This window comes from Bidens hawaiensis, unplaced genomic scaffold, assembly GCF_021521415.1.
Source record: "Bidens hawaiensis isolate Kalapana, Puna unplaced genomic scaffold, B.hawaiensis_p1.1 tig00024267_1, whole genome shotgun sequence".
NCBI lineage: Eukaryota > Viridiplantae > Streptophyta > Magnoliopsida > Asterales > Asteraceae > Bidens > Bidens hawaiensis.
Genome location: NW_027493823.1, coordinates 56,287 through 81,873, shown reverse-complemented (window position 1 = coordinate 81,873; position 25,587 = coordinate 56,287). Strand labels below are relative to the sequence as shown.

General features: G+C 38.5%; 2 pseudogenes across 1 annotated transcript; one reads left to right on the top strand and one right to left on the bottom strand.

Annotated features, from left to right (window-relative positions):
- Nucleotides 1-11,640: 11,640 nt before the first annotated feature.
- Nucleotides 11,641-12,489, top strand: LOC143568973 (BTB/POZ domain-containing protein At2g46260 pseudogene; annotated as a pseudogene).
- A 10,632-nt stretch (nt 12,490-23,121) lies between these two features.
- On the bottom strand, nt 23,122-24,880 carry LOC143568961 (GDSL esterase/lipase At3g48460-like; annotated as a pseudogene). Its single transcript, XR_013141655.1, has 2 exons — nt 24,410-24,880; nt 23,122-23,960 (listed from the first exon to the last, which is right to left on the bottom strand). The product of XR_013141655.1 is annotated as a GDSL esterase/lipase At3g48460-like (transcript).
- Between the last annotated feature and the right edge of the window lie 707 nt (nt 24,881-25,587).

Below are 25,587 nucleotides of genomic sequence, written 5' to 3'. Positions count from 1 at the left end.
TTTTTTATGTATATTTATATTTCGGTGTGTTTTTTTTATTATTCGTGTATTTTTTTTGTTTATGTATTTTTTTGTATTTATTTTTTAATTTTAATACATTTTTATTTAATTATTTAAATAAATTGGTTTTTATTTAATTAGTTTAGTTATAAAAAGAAAATAATAAAAAAAGAAACCGTAGGCCCAACTTGTAGCCCCTACACCATTACACCCCAAAAACAAATTTCCACTTCATACTGACTGGGTGTCACATGTCACAATTCGCCCCCAATTGTAGCCCCTCCACTACACATAGCCTTAGTTTGAGATGGATGGTCATTTTATTTATTAATCATTTTTTTTAAAGGTAAAGAAAGAAGAAGAAGGATTGTACGTGTATATTGTTACGAACCATTGCATATCAAAAGGCTGCTTACAACCCATTATTATTATTATTATTATTATTATTATGTTAAAAAGGAAGTTGGGTGAGTTCAATTTACATGAGTATACTTACTATTCAATTTTGGTCCATGGTTAAATTTTTGCATGATTTTATTGGTTCATTTATTTCTTTCCCCTTTCTTTTTTCTATGAGTGAATGTATCATGGTACAACCATATTAGCTTAGGGTACAAATGGACTTGATATACAAGTATACAAGTTCCTTTGCAGGGCCGGCTAGAGGGTAGTGCCGGTCGGACTGTCGGCCGGGGCACGTAATTTTTGGGGGCCAAAATTTTTTTATCTATATTTTCTATATATACATTTAAAAATATAAAACTTATAAATATAATTTGATCTTTACCATCTTATAATTACTGGGTCCAAAATTCTTTTTTATTCATAATCCATTTAATCAAGTTTAAATTATTGGGCCCAAACTAAAACTAACAACTAAAAAAAATAAATAAACTCTCAATGCAAAATAAAAGAAATAGTTGTTGATTGAAATTCCTGTTTTGTTTGCTTCATTCTTTGCGAATGTTGAACTAAACCTGAACAATGACTAACCTAGCCGACCACCACTATTGGTTCATTGTTGACCACCAAGCTCTTATGTGGTTGACCAAGCCAGCCACCAATGCCGAAGCTTGAATATACACGTCGATGGGGCCGAACTTAATATGTATTAAAAAAAAGTAGCTAGAGGGGGAGAGAGCTCAAAATTTCGTTTGGAAACGGGTAAATTTACACCATGTATACAAATTTTTGGCCGAAAAAGGATACATTTATGCAACCGAGCGAAAAAACGGAGAGTCCGGGCTCAAAATTTCGGCCGGAAATGGGTAAATTTACACTATGTATAAAAAGTTTAGGACGAAAAAGAATAAATTTACACTACCTAGCAAAAAACGGAGGGGGTCGGGCTCAAAATTTCGGTCGAAAATGGGTAAATTTACACTATGTATAAAGTTTTTCGACGAAAAAATATAGATTTAAACCACCGAGCGAAAAAACAGAGGGCCAAGGCCACCCCTGGCCCCAACTAAACTACGCCAGTGCGAGCCACCAATGACAAATCTATTTTTTTATCCAATGTTAGTAGAGTTTTACAAATCATTAGTTATTACGGTATTTGGTTTTAATAATATATTATTCTATGTTTATTGCTATAACATTAAGCGTCATTTAAAAAAATTAGCTTATATAGTTCATTGTTAAATCCATGGAGACGACCCTGTTCCTTTGCCACGACTACACCCAAATCGACCATTCGTCGCAACCACACCGCATAAAATGTATAAATCTGTTCTTTTACTTAATATTTCACAACTAATTACATGGATGGTCCATGCGGGTTATCTAATTTACAAACGTAATTGCGGGCTCTTTGTTTTTACTACGGTTTAATGATTTCACTGTAACGCTATACTAGTAAATATTAAATGGTAACATATGAATGTGAGGGCGAAACAATATTCAACCATTCTCATTTTTACCATCATTATCTTCACCTAACTTGTATTATTATTTTCTACTTTCTTATCAAATAAATTTAATCAAATATATTGATTATAAACAGAAAAAAATATACAAGTATTTTTTGAATTTTTTATAGCTAACCCACTCAAATCTAATCTTACTCGTTAACTGACACATTTGCACAAGTTCTTTGATATGTAATTAGTGTATATATGTAATGTTCATAAATCATATACGGGTTTAAAGTATAAGGCAACAACACAAACTTGATAGTTTTCATCCCACGTTGGGCTCATGCTTATTGTTCCAACTTCCAACTTTCCAAGCATTCGCTCTTAGTTTGTTCATGCTCGGTTAATGGGTTATGTGTAGGCCACGACTTGGCTTAAAACCATGAAACCGCTCAAACAGAACATTAGTTTGGCTTGCGGTCTTTATCAAAACTTTAAGCCAAACCATGAGATTTAACTATATATAAACTACATCAAACAATTTGATGGAATCTGGTCCACTGGCCTTTGATCAAACCGTTAACATTGGCGCTTCTATGTTTGATTGGCTATATGGAAATCACTGTTTTAGTGAAACCAAATAAAACATTCTTAACACGGTTTTTTTAAATATATATTATATAAAATATAGAAGACATGAGCAGATTAAAACGTTTTTACTTTGAAGTAAAATACAGAACGGGCAATATGGTATTTGAAACATAAAATATCACATGAACTTCCAATTTATTTATAATATTTTCAACTTTTCGCTCTCAACCTTAATCCGCTTTCTATGTATTAACCATTGCATATTATTATTTACCCAAAACATGCATACATCCGTTTCTTATTAAAACGCTCCTAATATAAAAAAAAAGTGTTCCGGGTGTTTGGAAAGACATGTTAAACTTTAAGCAAGTGAATCAGTAACATAAACTTTCATTAAGACACGTTAAACTTTAAGCAAGTAAAAGTTGGACATCCACCAAAAGCTGGTAGTGAAAACAAAGGATGGATCAGAGGTTGTTTTGTGACAAGCTCAAGAGGCTGATTAGCATTGTAAAAAATAATAAGCTAAGGTGATTGGTCGTGGACCCGGCTTCGGATGATGGATGGCCGAAGGAACTTGGTGATATTTTGGGAACTCTTAACAACTAGTTTTATCCCGGTCCGGTGGACGGGTGGCTTACTATAATAATTTATATACTTATTTTTTTAATTATACTCTAACAACCCCATGTCAACTTTGAAATGATCGAAGGTACAATAACAATTAGGGGTTGTTTGGTTCATTCAGATCTGAACGAGTCAGATCTGAATGAGCATCTGTCCCATTCAGCAACAACAATAAGTTTGAATGATTCAGACCTAAATTTAATCATTCAGATGTTTTTCTGTTTTGAACCAAACAGTCTGAAGTCTGAATAAATTAGATGTTTATATCTGAATGGTTCCATTCAAATATAAACAAACAGCCCCCTAAGAACAAACTATCTGACTAGATACACATGAGTTTTAAAATAAACTTTGGGCATGTGTAAACTACAGTCGCACAGAGCGCATTAAGCCAAAGGGGCCCATAGCTTTTTATATTAAACAACAGCTACCAGTCCATAGCTAATAAATAAACCCAATTGATATACAAGCCTAAATGTGAATGTTGAATAGTGTGGCCCAAAGAACTTGAAACGGTTAACAAAACCCAAGATAAAAACCTTATTTCGACTTTTGGTGGAAGCATGGAACAAGAATGACTGATAAGGGGTATATATTCTTAACATCATTCCCTACACTTTCTCCTCATCATTCAGCCTTTTCTTCAACCTAGTCTTTTCTTCATTCTCCATATTCTACTTTTATTTATTTAAATTATATATTTATAAATAAATTAAAATGCATATATTTATATTTAAACTTAATATAAAAATTATACAGTCATGTATTAAAAAAACAAATGAAAGAAAAAACTATATAAAACTCATCCATTCCACCTAAAAACCATTCTCACCATCTTCAACCTAGTAGCAACGTACCACTATAAAAAATCCAGCCACAGCCCACCGTCAAAGGCCAACAACCACCTGCCATCAAAAGCCACGAGGCTTCTTCTTCTCAGTACATTTCAAGCAAAAAAAAGAAAGAAATTGAAAGAAAACTCGTGTGACCTGACTGTGCACCCTCACACAAACCCTGTCACACGTGATGTGAAGGAGGGCGGGATTGTGTTTGAAGGACCTCACGCGCTGACGAGGCTTCCACGTCGGAAAAAACCTGTTTGTTTTGTTTACTAGCCACGAAAAAATGTATAGGTATATGACTATATGTATTTATTATTTTATTATCACTTCATTAGTTTTCAATGTAAGTTATCATACCCTTTGCAATTTTATTAACTAGGTTTAATCAATAAAAACGTTTTTATATTTAGTTAAATTGTGAGCAGTGTATTTATTTAAAATTATGATTATAGTTAGTACTCATTGTTCTCATAACTTGGTGGTGTTCTCAAATTAGCGTAACCATATATATTATATACAAGGGTCCATTATTTTTACTCGCACAGGGTGGCCTATGTAGTTTCAGAGACGGCCCCATGCACAATGAAGTATTGGAATTGTAGTGATCAAATTAAGACTTGCACATACAATAATGATGAGTGAAAAAAAGTCGTTGTGTCTTTTATTTATCATCATGTTTTTAGGTTTATTTTCGTTATTAATTGTGTCTTTTTACCTTGGCATTATGTCTTTTTTGATATTGTGTTATATTACTCAATATTGTGCTATATTTTGTAAGACATTGTGTTATATTTTGCGATTTATTGTGTCTTTTTTAGTTATAATTGTGTTTTTTGTTTATTTTCGTCATTGTGTCTTTGATCTCGGCATTGTGTCTTTTCGTCAATTTTTTTTGTCTTTTTATTAAATATTTTTTCGAACGGGTGTCATGCCGGAAACATTTTTGTTTTTTATTTTTTCAGTTTTTATTTATATTTTTAGTTATGATTTTTTTATATATCTATTTTAATTTAAGTGTAAGGGTTTTTTTTATGGTCACAAATCCTTCTTGCACTTCTCAATTTTATCTCTCTTTGTATTTTAACTTTACCCTAAGATAAGATACATCCGAGTAAAGATACAGTTAATATATTTTGTATATTTTCAAGCACATCATTCCTATATTTAACAGCAAAATCTTTAAGTTACGATAGATTAGTTACGGGGTGCTGTTAAACGTATCTCCCTCTTCATATTGTTTTTACTAAATGTACACCCTCTTAAACTTATCAAACTTAACATTAATTAAATACATAGGGAATGTTTGGGTGAGCTTATCTAACTTCAAATGCGCTTTTGGCAAAAATGCTTCTTGCCCTATGGCTTTTCCATAGATAGTTTTTAAAAAGTTTTTGAATTAGCTTTTGTGCTGAAAAATATCAAAAAGTAAATAAAATGCTTTTGTAAGGAGTGTTTGGCTTAGCTTTTTAGGTGAAATGACCAAAAAAGACATTCTTATATTTTTTCTAGTTATACACACAATATTATATACTTAAAAATTATTTTAGACAAAAATGATAATTTAAAAAGTTACAAAATACATAATATAAATCCTCATATTTGATAATTCAAGTCAAGATTACACAACTTGTTAATTTCAAAGTAAGTTCATACAACAATCAAATAATTTATAAAAGAATTCCTAAAAGGATATTAGAGCAAAGTTAACCTCAAATCCATTATATCTTGAGCAATTGCATCTCATATCGTCGCCATAAACAAATTATCACTATTCTTTCGACTTGTACCTTCTTCATGAACTTCATTACTGACACCACCGTGAGGAGGATTGTAGTTTTTCTTGTGCAATGTCAAATGCATCATCAAGCATGCCAGGCTTTCTAATAAAGTTATGGATTGCCATCTATGCTAACACAATTTGTACTTGGTGCCTATACTTGTAATTAACATGCATATCTCTTGAAAACGACCACCTAACTTTCCACACTCCAAAAGTTCGTTCAACGATATTTCTCAATGATGAGTGGTGATAGTTAAATGTCTCCTTCGGTCCGCGAGGAGCACGCATATCACTAGTCTGACCACGTTAAAATCGGGTAGATGGCAACGAATGTTTGTACCTTTGTATGGAGCGAGATACCCTTTAGTATTTGGATATCCGGCATCAACAACATACCCTTTAGTAATTGGATACCCCTTAGGTTCGGACCGGCCAGTTCTCTAGAGCCAAGTGAACTATATAGAACCGGACCGATCGGTGGACCGAATCTCGATCGGATCGGTTTGACCGCCGGTCCTGTTCGGTCTCAACAACATTTGTTGTGTACTTGTGTGAAGTATATTAGGACGGGTGCCACGTGTACAAATGAATTTTACATCACATTCATTTTAAAATTTAAATTATATTGACTATTCTTTAAAGGCTAGGTTCACCGGGTAATCAAATGACAAAAAGGTGATCGCATACCCAGATACCCTGTGTAGCTCAAGTCAGCCATCTCCAGTTATGAGGAAACCCATCGTCTAAAAGCTAACTATGGTAAAACGGGTTAGAATCGAATTCAAACTTGAGACGTGATCTCTAAGCCTAAGTTTTCATTCCTCTCTCATGTCAGTTGAGCTAAAGCTTATTGGCTTGTTCTAAGTATGGTATTTAAACAAAATAATATAAATGCGTAATGTTATAACTAAAAAAACATTAATTTGTATATATATTTAATTACCACATATAGTTTTCTTTTATATGCAAATTTAAATTATATAAATAACTTTCTGAAAACGTATTTGTTTATTATTGCAGGTAAAACTATGCTTTTACCCCGCGCATTGCGCCATGCCGAGTTTGTTTTACTACATGTTATCGCATAAGTTGACCTTGGACGAAACCATTTCCAGCTGTTTATAGAAGAGTTTGGCGAAAGGTTTGGTGGTGTTGCTCTCTTTGACGAATATTATGTATTCATCTAAACCCTTACCCAGGGTTGAGGCAAATACACACACTCGCTGCGAAAACTACATGTAATAGAATAAGTTTTCGAAACAAAGATATATTTACGGGCGTTAATCTAACATTTTTCAATCACATAATTTTCGTTTAGTTTGTATTATAGATTTTATTATACTTAGTTTATAAAAAAGTAAGTTATAAATACAAATAAAAGATAAATACGATGTAAATTAAAAATTTTGTTGTTAATCATATTAGTATTAATTTTTTTTTGAAGCGGAGTAATTATAGAAAGAGATATGATAAAAATATAAAAAATATTTACGTTACCTTTTAATTTATGTAATGTTGCTTCAAACGTCCTTGTTAAGTCATGAGACAATCAAATTTGATTCAAACGGTGGACATGGATTCTCTTGAACAAGGCTGCGACCATGGCGAATTCAGTTTTGCATTCAACAATAGCAATTTCTCCGATCGCCTTCTTCGCATTTGTATTTTTCCGGACCCAATCGAGTCTACAATGTCCCCGGGTATCAGTCACTACTTGCTACTATGGCTTATAATCTCAGTTAATGATTAAAAATTAAATGAAGTATGTAATATTTAGTTCTTTTGTATAATTCAACATATATAAAAACTAAGTAGGCCCGACTTCAAGAAAGCAAAAAAAAATTTGGGACCTTAATTAAAAAGGAGTATTTTGTTGGTTTAAACAATTTTTTATATAGGTTTACTTGGTTATAATTTGGGTTGTGTAAAATTTTTTTGTATAAAAATAGGATTAAACATGTTTAAAATGAGACATGAACCTATAACCTTTTGGTTGAGAGTAATACCCCTTTGCCACTAGACCAAACTAGCGGGCATGTAACTAAATTTAAACATTAAATATACATATTGTTTTTAATATAAAAAATATAATTTTTTTAAAAAAAATCGGGATCAACTGGGTGTCGGGCCTGTGTCCGTCGACCACCCGGCCACCCCTATGGGCCGGCCCTGAAACTAACGAACCGAACACGTTTCGGCGTATATTAAGATTATATTTTTTAGGTTTTCCATTTTGTTTCACTCTTTCATGTGTGGGTTCCATTCAACTAATGAACTAATTTAACATAAGTTTAAACATTGGTTATGCTTTATCTGATTCAAACTAAAAGTATGGTTGTGTTCAGGTTGGCATGTTTAGATGAACTACCTGCATTTATCTAATTATCTCTTATGATATACGGAGTATATTTTATATAAGTTTACATACTTGTTCTATCCTATACGATTCAAATTAAACTAGTGATTCTCCCTTATTTCCTAATATAAATCTGATATAATTATACATGGTTCTACTATTATACGATTCAAACTAGAGGTGACAATAGGAGTGGGTTGGGTTGGATTTGGGTGATGGGTCAGGATGGGTATGGGTCAGGATGGATATGGGGTCAGGATGGATTTTTAAAATAGAGGATTAGGATGGATATGTGTCAAAATGGATTAAACCAACACATCTTGACCCAAGTGAAGGTTGACATACAAAGGGTTTTAAAAACCCCTCAAAAAATATTCAAAAAAACTATTAAAAAACTAATAACTCAAAATATAAATAAAAAACGCAAAAATGTAAAATAACAAAAATGTTTCCCCCATCCTCCTCGTTCATTAAAAAAAAAAACTTTTTGTTCCGGTTCAATTTCGAATTTTTCGGGGGTTTCTTTTCGGTTTGGTTTATTTTTTTAATTTCGGTCGGTTTCGGTATCTGCTCGGTTCAATGATTTCGGTTTCGATTTCTCGGTTTTTTCGGTTTCAGTGTTGTTTTGTTTTAGTCAGTTTTTTCGGTTTCATTTCGTTTTTTTTGTTTCGTTTCGATTCATTTGTTTTATTTTGGTCGGCTACGTTTCAGTTTTTTTGTTTCATTTTGATAAGCTTTTTGATTGCATTTCGCTTTTTTTTGTTTCGTTTTGGTCAGTTTTTCGGTTTCATATCGGGTTTTTTTTATCGTTTTGGTCGTTTTTCTATTTCGGTTTAGTTTCGTTTCAGTTTTTTTGTTTCGTTTGTCGGTTCGGTGTTTTTGATTCGTTTTGGTCCGGTTTTTAAATTGCATTTAGTTTTTTTATGTTTCCTTTTGGTCAGTTTTTCAGTTTCAATTCGGTTTTTTTTGTATCGTTTCGGTCGTTTTTCTATTTCGGTTCAGTTTCGTTTCGGTTTGTTTGTTTCGCTTTGGTCGGTTCAGTGTTTTTGTTTTGTTTTGGTCAGGTTTCAGTTGCATTTCGTTTTTTTTTTGTTTCGTTTTGGTCATTTTTCTATTTTGGTTCAGTTTTGTTTTGGTTTTTTTGTTTTGTTTCGGTCGATTCGGTGTTTTTGTTTTGTTTTGGTCCACTTTTCAGTTGCATTTCGCTTTTTTTTTTGTTTCGTTTTGGTCAAATTTTCGGTTTCATATCGGTTTTTTTGTTTCGTTTTGGTCGGTTTTCTATTTCGATTCAGTTTTGTTTCGGTTTGGTCGATTCGGTGTTTTTGTTTAGTTTTGGTTAGCTTTTCGGTTGCATTTCGTTTTATTTTGTTTCGATTTGTTCAGTTTTTCGGTTTCGTTTCGTTTTGGTCGTTTTTCTATTTCGGTTCAGTTTCGTTTTAGTCAGTTCGGGTTTTTGTTTCGTTTTGATCGTTTTTTGGGTTTCGGATGAGTTTTGTTTCGCACATGATAGTTTGGGTATTTTGAAATAGATAAATTTTGGATAACTTGGATATTTAGTTTTGACCCATTTTAACCTATAAATGAAACTCACTTGTATATTTCCAACCCATCTTGACCCACTTGTAGAATTTTTATGATCTATCCTAACCCATTTTACTTTTAAAGTTTATCCATGTTGACCCAAAACAACCCATTTAGGTTGGGTTTGCCACCCTTAATTCAAACTAAACTAGTGATTGTCGAACATGAAGAGGTAAAACCTTACATATTAGCTGGGTATTTTACTCATTTCAACCTAACTTAACTGTGATAATGGATGGTATTAGCTATAGGGACTAAAACCGTTAACAAAGTTGAACGTCGGGGGTTCATTCGTCCAAAAGTTTTATTTTGAGTTGAAAGGCTTATGTGCCGTAAAACAACGGGCCCAAATAAGCCATTTATGAACAAACAAGTTGTAAATGTAATTCTAAGTTGATATGTTTGCTAAATTTATGTTCACTCTTAACAATTTTTCAATCATATAATTTATATTTAATTTTTGTTACTTATTTACAAGGTTGTAAAAGTCGTTAGGCGGTCGACCGGGAAGTTAGGTGTACTCGGTGTAATCGGGGAGTACTCAGAAATAATAAATTTGAAGAAAGTTAATTTTTGAATATAATATATATGTCACATATCATAAGTATACTAATATTCAGAACAAAATAAGTGAATACCAATATAAATAAGAGAAATACATATTTAAATACTAAATCATTCTAAAATTTGCTAATCATTAACAAAAAAAAGTGATATTGTTTTTATAATATTATAGAAATATGAATTATATTTATTTTTATGTTAAAATCGACCCAAGTTGACCGACTAGATGCAATTCTGGTAGAGGTCGACCACATTTGATCGATTCTTAGTAATTAGGCGGAGTTAACGAAACTCTCCTCGTCGCCATACCTTGTAGCGAGTACTCGGAAAGTACTCAGCCTTTGAGACCTACTTTTACAACATTGCTTATTTATATTTAGTTCATAAGAAGTTAATCTCTCTTTTAATATAAACAAAAGATAAATACGATGTAGATTAAAGATTTTGTTGTTAATTATATCCTTTTATTTTTTCAAAAACGGATTAACTATTGAAGGGATGTGATTCAAAATATAAAAAATATTTACATTCTCTCCTTTTCTTTTCTTTCGGATTTATATCATATACACTTTTATTATTTTACATTATGTTGCCTCAAACGTCCTTGTTTCAAAACCATCTACTGGATTTGCGAACATAAGGTTTTTTAGATAGTGAGATAATTATATTTTGATCTTAGAACGTTGGTCATGGATTCTCTTAAACAAGGCTGTGACCATGGTGACTTTAGTTTTGCGTTCGACAATAGCAATTTCTCCGATCGTCTTCTTCGCATATGTATTTTTTCAGACACAATCGAGTCTACAATGTTCCCAGGTATCGATCACTTACTACTATAGCATATAATTTCAGTTAATGATTAAAAATTAATTGGAGTATGTTACATATTTAAAAACCTATGAACCAAACACGTTTCGGCATATATTCAGATTTCGGCTTTCCCTTTATGTGCGGGTTTCATTCAACTAATTTAACATAAGTTTAAACATTGGTTATGTTTTATCCGATTCAAACTAAAGGTATGGTTGTGTTCAGGTTGACATGTTTAGATGAACTACAATTATCTATTATGATATATATTTTATATAAGTTTAAATACTTCTTGTCCTTTATATGATTCAAATTAAACTAGTGATTCTCTCTTATTTTCAAATATATATATATATATATATATATATTTGATATAAGTTTATTATACACTGGTTCTATTCTATAGTCTATACGATTTAAACTAAACGAGTGATTGTTGAACAGAAAGAGTTAAAACGTTACATATTGCCTCTTCAATTTTAGCTGCAAGAAGTCCATTTTTCTACAAGGTGATTTCTCCTAGATTGTTACTACATGATTATGTTGTTTTTATTCATTCTCTTGTTGTTTTATCGTTTTATATGTAGCTCTTTGCAAACGGGATTTGTGTTTTGAACAGAGGAAACTGGTCTTATGGAACTATTGAAGTTTATGTATAGCAACAATTTGACCGTTACAGATGCTCTTGTTGTGCTTGATGTGCTCGTGGCGGCTGACAAATATGATGTTGCTTCATGCATGAGACATTGCAGCCGTTTATTAAAAAACCTACCAATCATGACTCCTGAATTTGTATCCGCTTATCTTGATCTTCCTTCTCATATTATAATGGCCGAAGCACTTCAGCCACTAACTGTTATCGCGAAGCAGTATTATGTTGTCCAATACAAAGATATAACCAAGTAATTATGCTTCCTCACAACAACTGTTTATTATTAGTTGATAATCTAAAATTTTCCTAATAATGACAGGTTTGAAGATGAGATTTTTAATTTATCACTTGATGATGTGGAGACAATTATAGCTAGTGATAATCTCCAGGTGACATCAGAATATTCTGTTTACATGTTTGTCCTCAAATGGGCGCGGTATCAGTACCCTAAACTAGAAGATCGTCGTAAAATCATCATGACCCGACTTGCAAAGTTTATTCGTTACCCTTACTTGACATATAAAGTGCTTCTTGAAGTTCTAAAATGCAATGAGTTCGAGCCTTCGTTTGTCGTTTCTGTAGTACGTGAAGCACTTGATTTCAAAGAAACTGGCATCGATCCAAAGGATACTGCGGAGGATGGGTCCCATCGGTTTGTGGAAAGGAAGGGATACAAGCGTCCATCGCGTGTCCAAGTTTGTTATCAGTTGACATGGTTTATTACCGTTGTCGGTTGGGTAAGCAAGGGTTTTGTTTTGATGATGAAGAGGGTGCTTGGTGGTGATCAAGTAACGTTGGCAATGCAAATGGGACTTCATGGATTGTATTGATTTTGATTTTGTTTGCTGAAGAAACACTAATTGACCCCGGGCAGATTACGGATAATCTGGGGGTTAAATAGATGTTTCCCACGAGGGTTAGTTCCGGCAAGATGGTTGTTCTTCTGATGACCTGCAAAACAGACACCGTGAGCTCGTGGGGGGGTGCCTCCTTGTGACCACCCTCCGACGTGAGAATCAGACTAGATTGCTCTTGAATATAAGTGTATATTAAGAGATTGCTAGAGAAGATAAGATAATGAGAATGTAAGATGATCCTACCATTCCAAGGTGTTGGAGTATTTATAGCCGAAGGTAGGTTTCCAAGCAGGTACAGCCGGCTGAATAGTATTTATAGCCGAAGGTAGGTTTCCAACTGTGGGCTACGCACATGCCATGCTGGTGGTTGGTGGGTAGGCAGCGGCTGATAGTGACCAGGCCGGCTGTGTACTATTCCTTTTCCACCAACTGCAGGCTATGCACGTGCTACGACAGGTTGGTGAGTAGGCAGCGGCTGATAGTGACATTAAGTAATAGAGCATGCTGCTCGTTGTACTGTTGTCAGTGAGCTGTCGCAGCTTTGGTCAGATCTTTTGTCCATACCTCGTCAGGTACAGTACAAAAGATCCTCCAGTATCGTACGGACTGGCTCATTTGGGCGGGAGTTTTCCCGGCTTTGGGCGGGAGTATTCCCGGCTTGCTCACTCCTTCTTCAGGTGACATTACTGAATTATTTAAGAGTTAAGTGCCTTGTGCGTGTAGCCTTGCTGCGCGGGTAGCCTTCCCTGATGGCTAGTATCCGTTGCTGCGGGAACAGGCGGAGTACGTCGACCATTGGGAGGCTTTTCCTGCGGGAACAGCTTGCGTACTGCGCGTAAGGACGTCACGTCTCTGAGCATGGTGGGTCCTGCGGATCCAGTTGGTTTCTGCGCAGACGTCTCTCTTCAAGATGAGTCTTGCGAGTTTAGCCTTTGCGCAGACGTCTCTGTTGAAGGTGAGTCTTGCGGGTTCAACTGCGTAGACGTCCCTCTTTGAGGTGAGTCTTGCGGGTCCAACTGGGCTTTGCTGGGACCTACCTCTTCAAGTCCCCCCAGTCCAATGTTCTTCTCATGAATTGTTAATAAGTGAGGTGAACTTTTGGACTTAAGCAAAGGGTTTTGAAAAGGGTTTAGTTTTAAGGTTTTCCATGGGGATTCTTCCCGCGGAAGTCCTAATGTCACGTGCAGAAATTCCCGACTTTTCTGCTTGATCTTTGGGTATGATGCGGGTAGGTCTGTAACCTCCTCGCAAGTCAGGAGCGTTGAGTTCCACTTGTGTAGATTCTCCATGAGGTTTTGGTAGTTTTGAACATAGTGATCAATTATGTTAAACAACCAATTCCATCTTGGAGCTTCAAACAATCTAGTTCTCGACGTTCTCGCTATGCGGGGATGTTATTCCCGTTTCCGCAAGCATGGCCCAGAAGATCCTTCTTGGTTTCAATTCCCTGCGGAGTGCTAGGTATGTGAAGGGTTTCGCCTTGACACTGTACCCGCACTCGTCTTATAGTTACTTTACTTCCAAGGTATTCCTGGCTTCAATTCCCTGCGGGTGCTAAGTATGTGAAGGGTTTTGCCTTGACACTGTACCCGCACCCGTCTTATAGTTACTTGGTTGCCGAGGTATTCTTGGCTTCAATTCCCTGCAGGTGCTACGTATGTGAAGGGTTTTGCCTTAACACTGTACTCGCACCTGTCTTATAGTTACTTGGTTGCCAAGGTAAGGGGTATAGTCCCGCTTACTTTTGAATCTTTTTGACTTGCGTTGTAAACGTTGTATGACTTGCTCACGCATACTTTAGTTTAATTTAGCAATTTTCCAATTGTTTTGAATAAGTTAACCGTTCGACGCGCGGTTGTCAATAGGTTAGTGCAGTTTCCTCTATCATGATTGTGCGGGTAGGACCGTCACTTTCATTTAGTGGGATGACCAATCTTCACCTATAACTGACCTGCGTGAAGGTTTGCCATTTTTTGTGTTTATGCGGGTTTTGCCGCCGTCCACACGCAACGACTTCTTTCCATATTTATGCGGTGAATACCGGCCTACCGTCCGGAAAGTTTATAAGTATAAATGTAAAGCGATCAACACAATGTGATAAAGGAGAATCATTTCCATTAGAAGTGGCCCCAGGCCGTTTCTTTATAAGTTTGGAATTGATCTACATGTAACATTTGCGTAATTGAGCTCCATTCCATGTTCTTGGGATGGGGGTGCCATCGAGCCTTTCGAGCCGGTATGCGCCATTTCCCAAAACTTCTTTGATAATGTATGGCCCTTCCCAGACGGGGGCCAGCTTTCCTGGGCGTTCTTGGTTCGAAGCCTCGTTGTTACGCAGTATGTAGTCTCCAACATTGTAGCTGCAGAGTTTTACCCGCGTGTTATAGTACTTTTGCATTTGTCGTTTGTAGTTCTCTTCACGCGCTGCGGCTAAGTCTCTGCGTTCCTCGGTTAGCATAAGGTCTAACCGTCTTTCCGCATCATTGTCCTCTGGTTGAATCAAGACCCTTGGTGAGGGTAAACCAATTTCAACCGGGACCATGGCTTCAGTGCCATAAGTGAGGCTGAACGGGGTTTCTCCCGTACTTGCCTTTTTCATCGTTCTGTGTGCCCAAAGGACGTGTGGAAGTTCGTCCACCCAGCCGGATCTGTGTTCCAATAGTCTTTTATTTATGCCATCGACGATGCTCCTATTCGCTCTTTCCACCTCACCATTACCTGCGGGTGCGCCACTGAGGTAAAGGTGTGGGTGATTTGAAGTTCTTTCAGCCACTGTTGTAGCTTCTTGTCAGCAAAGTTGGTGCCGTTATCGCTCACCAAATTCTGTGGAAGCCCGAAACGACAAATAATAAATTCCCAAATAAATTTCTTGATATGTTTTGCGGTTGTTTGGGCTAAGGGTTTTGCTTCTATCCATTTGGTGAAGTAGTCGATGGCGACCACTAGATATTGAACGTTCCCTGCTGCTGTGGGAAATGGGCCTGTCACATCAATGGCCCACTTCTGAAATGGCCATGAAGAGGTGACTGGAACAAGTTCGTTCTTCGGGCGATGCGTGTTAGGTGCGTAGAGTTGGCAAGACCTACACTTTCTGATGTATGCCAGTGCATCCGTATGCATCCCCGGCCAAAAGTATCCCGCGTTGTTTAGCTTAGCTACAACTGCGCGTGGACCTGCGTGTATCCCACAGATGCCTTCGTGTACTTCCCTTAGGAGGTAGTCGACATCTTGGTCGTCAACACATCTGAGGAGTGGGCCAAGAAAGTTACGTCTGTAAAGGATGTCATCGATAAGTTGATAGTTCAGTGCTTTACAGCGTAGTTTTCTTGCCTGTGTTATCGACTCTGGTAGTATACCCGCCGCAAGGTAATTTATTATTGGTGTCATCCACGTTTCCGTGCCGGTTTGGATGACACAGACTTCTTTGTGTGGGACTGATGGTGCTCCAAGGAGTTCAATGCGGATGTCCTTTCCCAAGTGGGTGAAAGCCAATGACGCAAGCTTGCTTAACGCATCCGCAGATTTGTTTTCGCTACGCTTGACGTGTATGACCTTACAATCGTTAAAATCGCGCATGAGGGTTTTTGCTTGAGCGAGGTACAAGGCCATTGTGTCGTTCACGGCCGTGTACGTCCCGTTTATCTGATTGGCTACTAACATGGAATCCACATGGGCTTCCAAGTTCTTTACTCCCATCTTACGCGCAATCCTTAACCCGGCCAAGAATGCTTCATACTCAGCTTCGTTATTCGTACTTGGAAAATCTAGTCGAATAGCGTAAGTGTATTCTTGGCCTGCTGGGTTGGTTAGTTTTAACCCTGCGCCTGAGCTCTCGTTGTTGGCTGCTCCATCAGTGTAAAGTCGCCAGACATCATCGATGTCCTGTGCTGGAGAGGGTTGAGCCTCGTCCTGGCATTCTTTCTCCCGCGAGGCGGGGACTTCGGCAATAAAGTCGGCCAAGACCTGGCCTTTTATGGCTGGCCTTGGCTTGTACTTTATCGCGTATTCTCCCAATTCTATTGCCCATTTGGCTAGGCGTCCCGACAGTTCGGGTTTGCCTAAAACGTTTGCAAGTTTGAAGTTGGTGAGAATGGTGATTGGGTGACTTTGGAAATATCGTCTTAGCCTGCGTGAAGCCTGTACAAGTGCTAAGACTAATTTTTCCAGGGTAGAATACCAGGTTTCGACGTCTGTTAGGAGACAGCTAACATAGTAGATTAGCATCTGGATGCCTTTTCTCTCGACTAGCAGGACGGCCCCGGTTGCTCTATCTGTGGCGGAGAGGTATAGGATTAATTCCTCTCCCGCTTCTGGTGCTGTGAGCGTTGGGAGTTCGATCAAGCGTGATCTAATTTCCTGAAAAGCTGCTTCCGCTTTTGGTGTCCAGTGGAAGTGCGTTTTCTTTAAACAGTTTCTCAGCGTCGACACGAATGGGAACGACCTATCCGCATGATTTGCCAAGAAGCGGTTAAGTGCAACTAGGCGTCCATTCAGTGTCTGAGCTTGCTTGATGGTAGTAGGTGATTCCATCTTGATAATGGCTTCGACCTTTTCAGGGTTCGCTCTGAAGCCATCTTTTGTAACAATGACTCCTAAGAACTTCCCTTCTTCCATCCCAAAGGAACACTTGCTCGGGTTGAGCTTCATGTTTATCCTTCTAAGTGTGTTGAATGTTTCTTCGATGTCTTTCAACATCGCTTCTGGGTCAAGGCTTTTGATGACTAGGTCATCCATGTAGACTTCCAAGTTCCTCCCAATTTGGGCATGAAACTCTTTATCCATCAGGCGTTGGTATGTGGACCCGGCATTCTTAAGTCCGAATGGCATCATTTGATAACAAAATGTGCCATCGGGCGTCCGAAATGCGGTTTTGTCCTGATCGTCAACGGCCATGTGGATTTGATGGTACCCTTTATACGCATCAAGGAAGCATTTAAGGCGAAACGGTGCTAACGAATCTACCTTATGATCAATTTCGGGTAACGGGTAACAATCTTTGGGGCATGCTTTGTTCAAGTCTTTGAAATCTATGCACATGCGCCATTGCTTGTTACACTTCGGTACCATAACGGGATTTGCAACCAAAGTTTGATATCTGCTAACGCGTACGATGCCCGCGTCAAGGATTTCCTTGACTTGGGTTCTACACTGGTTAGCTTGTTCCGCCCCCATTACTCTACGCTTTTGTATGACCGGCGTAAAAGCCGGGTCACACTTGAGCTTATGCTCTGCCTTACTTCGAGGTACACCAGTCATGTCAGCTGGTTTCCATGCGAAGATGTCAGCGTTTTTCTGTAGTAAGCGTTTGAGTAAGGTGCGCGTAGGATCAGTGATTGTTGGGCCAATGGTAACCGCCTGGTCGGGGTATTTGCCATTGAAAGCCCATTCTTATGGTTCGGTGATGGTGGGTTTAGCCATCTTTGGTTTGGGTGTTTATGAGACAGATGCGATGCATACCTGGGGAATACCAGTGACCATCGCCACGCCCTCAGCTGTTGGCCATCTCATCATGCCGTGGACTGAAGATACCACGGCATTGAATCTTGCCATCCCGTCTCTCCCGAAGAGAATTTCGTATGTGTGGTGTGGCTTCCTCATTACGACAAAGTCCACATCCTCTGTGCGGGAGTGTTTTCCGTCTGTGAGAGTGACGGGGAAAGATAGGATACCCAGAGGGGTGTTTGTGCTGCCGTCGAACCCTTCCATCGAGGCGTAGATCGTTTCCAGGCGTTCCTTGTCTTCGTCATCTAGCTTGTCGAAGAATTGCCTGTACATAACCGTTGACGAGGCGCCGTTGTCAACAAGAGTGCGGGAAGTGATGTAGTGCCCCAACTGGCTTTTGATGACGATAGGGCCTTCTTTGTTGGGTCCTCCTGGCACTCGCGGGAAACGCACCTCAGCTTCCTTCCATGCGCATGGTTCTGTCTTCCGTCTTTTTCTTCCTCTGACGTTACTGTGAACCATGTGGATGCTGATGTCGACGGGCTTTCGTCCATTGCTTTTGTATCGGTTGTCATTCTTCCTTCCATTCTTGATTGATGCCACAAGGTGTGTAAGTTTTCCATCCTTGACGAATGTTTCAATAATATCCCTCAAGGATGTACAATTCTCAGTTGTGTGACCCTTTGTCCCGTGGAAGTCACAGTTTTTGCTCTGATCCGCGTCTGGTCGGTGCCGGACCGTTGGAGCTTTTGGCCATGGGAGTTTCTCAGTGGCAAATATCTCCGTGACGCTTTTGGTGAGCGGCGTCCACCGGGGGTGTCGGCTTGACGGGTGCGTGTTATCCCTTCCGCCTACTAAAGAGCGAGAGCTGGATGTGGTGTCAAAGTTTACCCTTGACTGCCAAATGCCTAGCTTCCTCTTTTTGTTTTGCCGGGCGGTCCGGACGTTGTGTTCTCTAATCCTCTGCGTGTAGAGGCTTGTACCCTGGGGCAGACCCCCACATAGCTGCTTCTCTATTTCGGCAAAGCGTTTGGCCGCCGTCATGATGGCATCCCATGTGGATGGCATGCCATCTTTACCCGTCAACGTGCGGATCAGCTCTGGGTATTCGGCGCCCTGGATGAAAGCGGCGCGAACAAGATCTTCGCTTATAGCGCCCAGACTCAGCTTTTTCGAGTTGAAGCGAGTGATGAAGTCTAGTAAAGATTCATCCTCCTCTCTAACGCAGTTGAGGATCGTCCATTGCTCTTCAGTATATTTCCTCTGTTGACTGAAGTGTTGGCTGAACTTGTGTTGGAAGTCCGCCCAATCGTAGATGTGGTGGACCGGTAGACGGTCAAACCACGCTCTAGCCGCTCCAACCAGCATCATCTGGAAGATATAACACCACGTGGGTTCCGTCCAGTTGCTGACGGTTGCCCCCGCTATGAATCTGTTCAGGTGATCATCTGGGTCGGATATACCATCATAAGTGCCGATGCTGGGCATCTGCATGGCACTTTTCGGGGCGATTGCTTCCGAAATGTCCCTTGCAAACTTGGATGTTCCCGCGTTTGCAGCAGTTGGTCTGAAGGTTTTGGAGAAGTCACGTGGGTTTCCCCCCGCGTTCCTTGGTTTGAAGGTTTCTCCAAAATTCCTTCTCGGTTGGAAGTCCGTTTCCTTACGCTTCCCTTTCGCCCTATGGCGAGGGTTTGCGTCGGTGTCGGATTTCTCCCGATCATCGTCCGAATACTCGCACTCACTGCTCATGTTGAGCTGTTGTCGAGTGCTTCCGAATTCGTCAGCCTGTTGGAGTGAACGTAAGCGCTCATCCAACTCAGCTTGGAATTCCCTCTGACGTGCTTCCGCCCACGCTTTAACTTGTTCAAGTGTTTGGCGGGGGAGCCTCGTCTGTTGTCTTTCCGCCTGGGTATTGATGAATCCCAGGGGATGATTGTTTACTGCACTTGCCTCGGCTTGGGTAGCCGGAGTAGTGTTCGTAAAATTTACTGCACTTGCCCCGGCTTGGGTAACCGGGGTAGTGTTCGTAAAATGTGTGTACTCGCCGGTGTTCCCCCCAGTAGCTGGGGTTGTGGTTACCGGGGTTTCTTGATTACTCCCTGGCCTTGGGACCGGAGTAACATTAACCATCTTTCCAGAAGTTTTGAAAAAAAAACTGAAAAAGATTCAAGTTCTAGCTTTTATGCACGGATGGCGCCAATGAAGAAACACTAATTGACCCCGGGCAGATTACGGATAATCTGGGGGTTAAATAGATGTTTCCCACGAGGGTTAGTTCCGGCAAGATGGTTGTTCTTCTGATGACCTGCAAAACAGACACCGTGAGCTCGTCACTGAGAATGGGGGGGGTGCCTCCTTGTGACCACCCTCCGGCGTGAGAATCAGACTAGATTGCTCTTGAATATAAGTGTATATTAAGAGATTGCTAGAGAAGATAAGATAACGAGATGATAAGATGATCCTACCATTCCAAGGTGTTGGAGTATTTATAGCCGAATGTAGGTTTCCAAGAAGGTACAGCCGGCTGAATAGTATTCCTGTTCTGCCAACTGTGGGCTACGCACATGCCATGCTGGTGGTTGGTGGGTAGGCAGCGGCTGATAGTGACCAGGCCGGCTGTGTACTATTCCTTTTCCACCAACTGCAGGCTATGCACGTGCTACGACAGGTTGGTGAGTAGGCAGCGGCTGATAGTGACATTAAGTAATAGAGCATGCTGCTCGTTGTACTGTTGTCAGTGAGCTGTCGCAGCTTTGGTCAGATCTTTTGTCCATACCTCGTCAGGTACAGTACAAAAGATCCTCCAGTATCGTACGGACTGGCTCATTTGGGCGGGAGTATTCCCGGCTTGCTCACTCCTTCTTCAGGTGACATTACTGAATTATTTAAGAGTTAAGTGCCTTGTGCGTGTAGCCTTGCTGCGCGGGTAGCCTTCCCTGATGGCTAGTATCCGTTGCTGCGGGAACAGGCGGAGTACGTCGACCATTGGGAGGCTTTTCCTGCGGGAACAGCTTGCGTACTACGCGTAAGGACGTCACCTCTCTGAGCATGGTGGGTCCTGCGGATCCAGTTGGTTTCTGCGCAGACGTCTCTCTTCAAGGTGAGTCTTGCGAGTTTAGCCTTTGCGCAGACGTCCCTGTTGAAGGTGAGTCTTGCGGGTTCAACTGCGCAGACGTCCCTCTTTGAGGTGAGTCTTGCGGGTTCAACTGGGCTTTGCTGGGACCTACCTCTTCATTTGCAATCACTTTTGACTAGATATGTTGATTTGTGAATTAGTCTAGAGTGGCAAGTTCTTATACTTTATTTGCTATAGATGGATTACATGTTGACGATATAATGTAAATAGAACATATGCCACCCGTCTGTCGGATCTGCCGACCTCCCTTACATCTTCAAACGTGTGATATTATCTCATTGCCGAAAAACAATATGCATCATAATACCTCTATCACCCTTTTGTTTTAAATTACAAAGTTAGATAGCTATGATTATTTTTTTATTTTTAGTAAAATTTAACAAATAAGATTTAATGTTAATTTAGGATTCATTTTTCGCTTTCTAAATTTATTCTCGAGAACAAAGATTAAAAAGAATTACATAAAACGGGTAACTTTCAAGATTTATTCCTAATGCCGAGAAATCACTCAAGTTATCTTTATGTTTCCTTTTTGTTTTATTTTTTTTCTTTTTTTATTTACCTAGTTTTTTATGTTAAGTATGTCATGGGCATTACCCGTAATATATAATAATATTTAATCTACTTCTAGTAGTTTTAAAGTAAACTAGTAAACGTATCCATGCGTCATTGCGGATCGAGTTGATGCCATGTTTTGTGTATATAGTAAACGTATCCATGCGTCATTGCGGATCAAGTTGATGCCATGTTTTGTGTACGCTGACATCTTGGTCATTCGTGTACACCAGCCATATCGATGTTAACAAATAATATTAAGGATGAATAGTCCACAATCCAAATCTAATGTCCTCGCCCAGTCGCCCCTCTATCAACAACACAACACAAATGATATTTAACTGGTACTTGTTTTCTAAAAAAGTTCTTTGTGATCTTTTCTATCTGTTATGGACGAGTTTCTGCCTTCTGCGGAATATTTGTTTTCTCGGAGACGTTTCATTAAAAAAATATTCGTGCGGGCTCTTCTTAGTGCAGATTTGACCCAATCTCTTTTTACATCTTTTTAACCTCATAAATCATCGTTCTTCTTTATAGACACTCTCGTAACCACCAACCCTCGCTCCTCCACTGTCGCCGCCCCTTCATCGGTCGTCGCTATTCATTATGGCGTCACTTTACTTGACACGTCTGACGTATACGGCTCCTCACACCAGTGAAATCCTCGTCAGCAAGGTATTATTATAATAATAATAATAATAATAATAATTATTATTATTATTATTATTATTATTATTATTATTATTATTATTAGGTATTATTATCATGTGAAAAGATCCAATACAATAATCCTTAATGTACATTAACGTACGCGAATCCATTTTTTCACGAAACGATCCATGAAATCACATCCACATATCTCGGAATCGTCAATACATATCCAATCAATCATTTGTTCTCTGAAAAAAACAATTTTGGATGGTTAATCGATCAATTTTTCACTTTTTTCACGAAGACCATTTTTTGAGCGTTTAATGAGCGTTTTCTGAGCGTTTAAGTTTTCTGAGCGTCTTAGGTTTTTGCTTTTGATTTTTCCATTGAGCGTCTCGCGTACCTACTGTACGTTAAGATATTAGCGTACAGTAACTGCATCCTTATTATTATTATTATTCATTACCTAGGATTAGGGTTTGTTAGTTTTTATTTTGATTTCAATTAAGGCTTTTTTTTTTTAATTTCAATATGGGTTCTTTTTCCAATATTATTTTTATTATTTTGATTTCAGTTTAGGGTTTTTTATATTGATTTCAATTCAGGATTTTTATTTTGATTTCAACTTAGGGGTTTTTTCTATTATTTTGATTTCAGTTTAGGGATTTTCAAATTCAGTGTATTTAAATTTTAATTTATTTTAGTAGCTTGCATAAGTTAAAAAAAACAAACGACATTCTTATTACAGACTGCAGATCTTTGGTCTACCGACTCTTCTACAAAGGTATGCAGATGTTGTTCGTAGACTGCAGACATTTTATCTCTATAAAAACAAATTGGACCTTAGTGCATTTTATCTTTTATTTGGTCGAGGTAAAACAGAAAAAACTTACATACAAAGCACAACATGTATATTTTAGAATTACGTAAATGAATTCAATGACTTAATACTATAGTTTTCATCACACTTCAGATTCACCGTCTTTTTTCAAAAGATAGGGAAACGGAGGTTGAGCAAACGCGCCATCGAGAAACAACCTTGACACTGCCCTATTCAACCCTTCTGTCACGTGCAGCCCATCCCAATTCATATACTGCAACGGATGTTTGCACGACGTCGTCCCTGGGGCACCACACGTGCTATTCGTATCCGGAATAAAGTTGTAAGCACCACCACCACCGCTCCCACAGCATGATTTAAACCGCTTGAAGAAACCATATTTTGCAGCATTTCCATAAACTTCACGGTAAGCATGCCAATCATCGCTGTACACAATCACAATCTCCGGAAATTGTTTCCGGAGACTGTGTAGTGTGGCTTGTAGTGCCGTGTTATGGTTGTAGCTTTCTTTGTTCTTAGTTGCCACACAACCTATATGGTCCAGTTTGGTTGGTGGGGGTTGCTTATGAACGAAATGGGGAAACATCCTGTCGTTGGTAAACCTTGTACGACGACATATTTTGCACCCATATTCAAAGGTTGTTTTATAACTTTTGTTTGGTATCTTATGGCTAGATTTCGAACCGTCTTGGTAGTGATGTTTGTATCTGAAATGTAGTTATAATCATTTGCGGATATTTGGTCAATCCAAATTAATGTATGGTTGAACACGGCCTTGCATTCAGACGGGGTTGAAACGACATCTATACATCCAGAACCCTGTAATAAAGTGAATAGATTAATTAGTTAGGGTTTGTTTTAGTATTTTGATATTCATAAATATGAATATAATTTAAGGTTCATACTATAACTATGCCAAACCCATTTGATTTCACACCATCGAACCATCGTCCACAAAACATTTAGATTGTCGTTTGAAAATATCCTGACAGTCGTTCCAAACATAACGGAGGTAAAGTTTGAAAAGTATTGGTCAGAATGGTCAGTTGTCGATCCAATATCCAGACAACAGTTTTAACCATAGACAGTCAACTTTGAAAAATTTTGGTCAAAATGGTCGTCCGATTTCTATTCGGACGACCGTTTGAAACGATATGGGATTAGATGTGTGTGTATGATTGCCCAAAAATTTAATTAGGTTTGTATTGTATTTTAGTTAATTATAATACATGATAGCTTAGGAGGTTTTATTAGTTATTACTTTGTACCTTGATGTAGTCTTTGAACCACGATAGTTGTGTCGTAAGCGATTGTGGGACGGTGACGGATGTGATGTTGTTTTCCGAGAAGAACGAAAAAGGGATAGCAGTGCAACCAGAGACTGCGAAGTTGACACCGTGAGTGGTGTCGGCGTTTTTGTTAAGGTAGGGTGGAATGAAGGGTAAGTTTAGTGATTCAGCTACAAAGTCTATGACTAGACGACCATCAGAATATCTGTTAGTGGGACGACCAAAGAATGTCCGGCCGTTAGGGAGACGGTCCACGTGAAAAAATATGGATGGTCTGGTGGTGGTGTTGAGGTTTCCAGTGTCGGTATACGAGTCACCGAAGACGTAGACTTTGTTGAATGGTCGAGGGTGTGGTGTAGCTAGGGATATTTGAGAATGAAGAATAATTGAAATGGAAATTATAACAAGGGTGAATTTTAGAACAAAAGACATCTTAGATTATTTATTTATTTGTTTTGAGATGTTATGTTATTATTGTTGGAAAATTTGTTACGTGTGCATTAGTAGGTTGTTATGACACAACAAATGCACACTAATAGACATTGATAAATGAGATATCGATGTGTGATTGTGTGTATTTGAAAGAAAATACTATAGTGGTGTATCCCACATTGGTGGGATGAAAAACTTGTGCCTTGTTTTTCCTCTATAAATAGAGAGGTAAACTAAGTTGCAACACACACCAAACCTTACACACAACACAAGCATTGTTGCAAGGTTTTTCCAACTTCTTCTTCTTCTTCTACATTTCTGGTTTCTTTTATTCGAACATTTTTCAGGTTTACGGTTAACTCCGGCAGTACTACTGCTCTGGCTGTTGTACCCTGGGAAACAACGAGTTCTCTTGGGAGACTCGAAATATTGTTTTAAGGGCCCCGTGTTCAACACGATCCTCAGCCAAACTGTTTATATTTTTATTTTTTTGTATTGTATTTAGTTTATTTCTTTGATTATGTATTGTATTTCAGATTCTTGTATTGTATTGTATGAGTAATAAAACTGTTTGTTAATTTTCTATTTATTTACTCAATTCACGAACTCGGTTCCTACAATCTTAAAACAATATTTTTAAAACCGTTTCGTGAAAACTTTGTTTAAATTTTCAGAAACTATTATGTTTTGATCCAAACCAGTTTTGTTTCAAAATAGTATATGTT